The 4,973-nt window shown below is 38.2% G+C and overlaps 1 long non-coding RNA gene across 1 annotated transcript; it reads left to right on the forward strand.

Annotated features, from left to right (window-relative positions):
• The first annotated feature begins 3,662 nt into the window (after positions 1-3,662).
• On the forward strand, positions 3,663-4,766 carry LOC132651081 (uncharacterized). Its single transcript, XR_009588983.1, has 3 exons — positions 3,663-3,791; positions 4,004-4,064; positions 4,196-4,766. It is a non-coding gene; the product is annotated as an uncharacterized LOC132651081 (long non-coding RNA).
• The last annotated feature ends 207 nt before the right edge of the window (positions 4,767-4,973 follow it).

Raw genomic sequence — 4,973 nt, forward strand, 5'->3', positions numbered from 1 at the left:
TTCTGGTCTATTTTATTGGGTGTTCTGTAGGCCTCTTGTGTTCTTATAGACCTCTCCCTTAAGTTGGGGATTTTTTCTTTTATGATTTTGCTGAAAATATTTTCTGGGCCTTGTAGGAGGGAATCTTTTTCCTCTATTCCTATTATTCTTAGGTTTTGTCTTTTCATGTTTTCTTGGATTTCTTGGATGATCTGTGTCAAGAATTTTTTAGATTTAACATTTTTTGATGGATACATTGATTCCTTCTATTGTGTTTTTCACAGTTGAGATTCTTTCTTCCATTTCTTATATTTATAACCATCTCAATAGATTGTGCTTACCTCTATTGTTCCTGTTTTCTTCCCTAAATTCTTTCTCTCCAGAATATCCTTCATTTGTGTTTTCTTTCATTTTTCCAATTCTATCTTCAGATCTTGAGCTGTTTTGTTGAATTACTTCACCTGTCTGACTGTATTTTCCTTCAATTCCTTCAGCTGTTTGTTTGAACAATCCTCTGTTTCTTTAATTTCTTTCAGTGATTTAAGTATTTCTTCTGTAAAGGCCACAAATTGTTTGGCTGGAACTTCCTGTATTTCTTCATGGATGGCCATAATCTGTTTGTCTTTATCTTGTTCCATTTCTTTGCAGATCTTGATAGACTGACTATCTTCCTCTAGTTCTTTACATAGTTTATTTGTTTCCTCTATTATTCTCTTCTTAAGCATAGATGTAAGGTTATCTTCTCGAATTTCACTTACGCTAGTGTTTCCAGGGCTACTTCCCCCAGGATAACTGGGTTCTGGAGATGCCATTTTGCTGTGTCTTTTGTTCGTTGAAATTTTACACTCTAACCATTTGGATATCTTAGGTGTTGAGTGTTAGTTTCTGGTGCTTCCTGGAATCTTGTGGTATGAAGAATCCCCTTGGCAGGAAGGTAATTTTTCCCAAAGGAGGCCTCCTCAGCTTTTGGGGTACAGTCACTGAATGGCAGGTTTTTCAGGAATTGCCACAGACGTACAGACCTGAGTGGTAATTGTGGTCTGTATTAGTCAAGGGGGCTCTCCTCTCACCCAGAGAAGTTCTGGAGACAGCTGCCCTGCTTCTAGGTTTCTTACTATAAATTTAGTGAGTTGCAGCTTTAGCCTAGGTACCCCATGGTTTGGTCAGTTTACTTAGGGATAACTGGTTGCCCCTTGGATCAGTATCTGGGGGTTGATCTCAGGGAACCTAGGCTTCTGTAGGTCTAAGTTTGGACCCTTTGTATCCCAGTACCCTAGAGGTGAGCGGCACTCTCATGTGTGCAACAGGAGGCTTGAGTCTGGAGCCTGTGGATAACCAGCAACTTTTCTGGAGCTAGGTGTCCTTTGGGTTTTCTCCCAACAGGAAGACCCAGTCTGTATTTTGGGGGGGTGGGCATGTAGAGTGCATAGGCACTCACTTGTGAGTTGTTGCTCCAAGCTGGTTACTGGACAGGAACCTGAGAACTTTTCCCAAGAACATTCCCGTATGTGGTGGTGGTAGTGGGGGAGGGGTCAGCTGAGTACTCTAAGCTGGGACCTGCTGTTTCCCTCCCTGTGGAGTTTTCTCCCTACACAGAAACCCATCCTTTAATGCCCTGGCACACACAGTTCTATCTGTGATGGAGAGACAGTTGCCTGGATCTGGCGGCTGGAGCTCCACTCAGGGCTGGCTGCAGTGCACCTGCAAGTCTACAGGACCTTTTCCAGGGATAGATTGGGTGACATTCAGTCAGTCTCACTTGCTTCCTTCCCTGTGAGGTTTTCTTGATAGTGCGACTCCCAGTCTTTTGTGCCCTGGGGTGCACAGTTCAGCCTGGGAAGGTGATCAGGACATGCTTCTTGGGTCTATTTGCTTGAAAATCTTACTCCTGCCACAAAAGCCCAGGAAATTTTCCAGGGATTAGCTGGGTGCTCTGAAGTTGAATCCAATTGTTTTTCTCATCAGTGGGTTTCTTATCACCTGGTAAACACAGTCAATGGTGTTTGGGGGCCAACAGTTCCAACAATTTGTCACTGTGCAGTCTCTGTTACCCCGCTGATCAGTCACAGTGTGTGATCGGCCCTGCCATCTGGGATCTGTTTTTAATTTTTACTGAATATGAGTATTTTGATTGTATACATGAATGTGAACCTCTTGTATGCCTGATCCTCACAGTAGCCTGATGACGTGTTCAGAACTCATGAACTTATAGCAATTGATAGTAGTGGGTCCCAGTTAAACACTGACAATTGAGCCCAATTATTTGCAAGAGCAGCAAGAGCTCCTCACTGCTGAGCCATCTCTCCTGCATTATGTTGCTTATTTATGATCATCATTTACATTGCTAATATTTTCATCTTTCTATTTTTAGCTGTTTAAACATGCATTCCCTTTTAGTAAGATCTTATTAAAGTTGCACTTTAAGCTAGGGCAGTACAGATTTCTGGAAAATGAATACACAACTAGAGTGAATGCGTAATTCCTTGTAGAAGCTTCAGTAAAGATCTCTGAGTTCTTTCAATCTTTTGTGTTTGTTTGATTGACTTTTAGGGGAGGCTGTGTCTTACTATATAAGTCTGTCTGTAATAGAACTCTTTGCATAGATCATGCTGGCATCCAATTCAATAAGGTACACCTGCCTCTGCCTCCTGAGTGATGGAATTAAAGGCATGACAGAATACACCCAGCTTGTCCATCATTTTTTGTAGTTAGTTCATAAATTTCTCTGATGTGTACTTAGTATTGTTCATCTGTTAATTTCTCTCTGTGTGTCTGTCTCATTCTATTTCGCTCTCTTCTCTCTGTTTGTCTTTGTCCACAATAATTGACATGACTATTCCAAAGCAATATCCTATTCAAAAAGTTCAGATATGACACAGTTAAACTTTGTTATTCCGCTTTCTTCTAAAATGACTTAGTGATAACATTAACACTTCTTTTTTTTAATAGAATAGTTTTAATCTTTATTTTTAAATATAGGCTATACATGATTTAGAAAGTAAAATATACAAAACAATGATCAAAGAATAATCATGTGTTCTATGCCTTTTATTTTGTCTGGTCACTCAGAAATATGTTATCAGCTATGATTATTGTTGCTTGCCACTCACATTATTTTTATCCATTTATTCACTGTAGTCCACTTTCCCTTACATAAATATATGAGCCCCCATTTTTATATACTGGTATGCCACATCTCTGATCCATGGTCAAAACATGATATTCAGTGCCATGTTGTCTTTTGACTGACATCACCCATCTGTTCACTGTCCCCTGATAACCAAATCTCATTTGTTGCTAGAAAAAAAATGTCATGAATGTGTTTTTTTCTCCCACCTGTCTCATGACAGGGTCCTGACCTATTCGCCCAAGTAACTGAAGATGATTCATAGATCACTCAAGAACCCAACTAATGTCTAATTCATATTCATGCTTTACAAACTAATGAAACTCCTTTAACACAGGTTTCCAAAGCACACCTTTGGTTTTCCTTATGATTTAACCTTTAGGCTTTTTCTTCTCCCCTCCTTCACCTGATACACAGAACCCAACTATCTAACACTGGCACTTCTGTGTCAGAAAATACATGGAAGCAGCACTAGAATTATATGATTCTATTGCCAATGAAGTATAAATTTATATTGTTGCCACTCTTTCTGTTGTACAAATGCATGGCATATTTTAGAATTCAGTGACCTTCAATGATGTGCATGTGAAATTCAGCCAAGAAGAGTGGGCTTTGCTGAAACCTTCACAGAAACAACTCTACAAAGATGTGATGCTAGAGACCTGTAAAAACCTCACTGCTATAGGTAAGACAGCAAATTTTCTTTCACTTTTAAAATAAGGAGACAAGTCTTACTTTGTTATTGATCGTTTTCTATAATTCCAATTGAGAATGAGGAAGAATGAGGTGAATAAATCAGGCATGGTTCTAAGGGTCATAGAAGATAGTGGTTTAAGTTTTGCTTTAATAATAACATGATATTTCCAGTAATATATATTTTCTGGTACTCTATTTTAGGCTACAATTGGGAAGACCATACCATTCAAGAACATTTTCAAAGCTCTACAAGTAATAAAAGGTAACTTTATGTGCACACTCATACAGATATAAATCTTAAGAAATTTTAATGTGTCCTAGAAGTTTGTTTTTTGTTTCTTTGTTGGCTGCTTTTTATTTTCTGTTTTTGAAATAGGTTTTTTTTCTGTGTAGCTGTGGCTTGACTTAGACTTGCTTGTTAGACCAGCCTGACCTCAACATCACACAGATCTGCCTGCTTCTGTGTCCACAAGTGCTGGGATTAAAGGCATGAACCAGCACAGCTGGCTGTGTCCTGGAGGTTTTAAAGAAAAGCAACCATGTAAAAAAAGCACTGATTTAAGTGTACTGATGATCATTAAAATCTTACAATTCCATTTACCTCAATGTCAGGTATCTGATTTATGTTTGCAAGGCATTCCTTAAGATAGAAGAAAATAAAATAATGTTGTAACAGAAAATACCATTTGAATCATATAGACATTACAGCTACTGAGTTGAACTGCCAATCTGTTTAGTCTCATTTTATCTACTCAGATATTTTAAGAGGTATACATATTGAATAGGCGATCAGTATGTGTCCAAAACTTTCTAATAACAACCACTGTTACTCATATTCATGCAGGCACATTTTAAAGTTTAGTGAAAGGAGCAGCTTATGAGAGTCAAGAATATTGTTGTGGAGAAACCTTAATCCCTATATGACATGTCTATGATGAACAAAAAACAAACTGTGTTAATTCAATGACAGAATCCTTTATTCTTGTAATTTAAATACGTATAACATATGTCACAATGTTTGTAAGGCACATGAGCAGAGGGATATTGAAAGAAGCAGTGTTCCTGTCTTTCTCCAAGAACAATTACTTTTGTAGTAGTCCCCACTTTGAGTAGATTTTTTGAATGAGATAAATGGTTATTGTTAATTGGTTTTGCAACTTAAATGAGAATT

This window comes from Meriones unguiculatus, assembly GCF_030254825.1.
Source record: "Meriones unguiculatus strain TT.TT164.6M chromosome 13 unlocalized genomic scaffold, Bangor_MerUng_6.1 Chr13_unordered_Scaffold_39, whole genome shotgun sequence".
In the NCBI taxonomy this organism is placed as follows: domain Eukaryota; kingdom Metazoa; phylum Chordata; class Mammalia; order Rodentia; family Muridae; genus Meriones; species Meriones unguiculatus.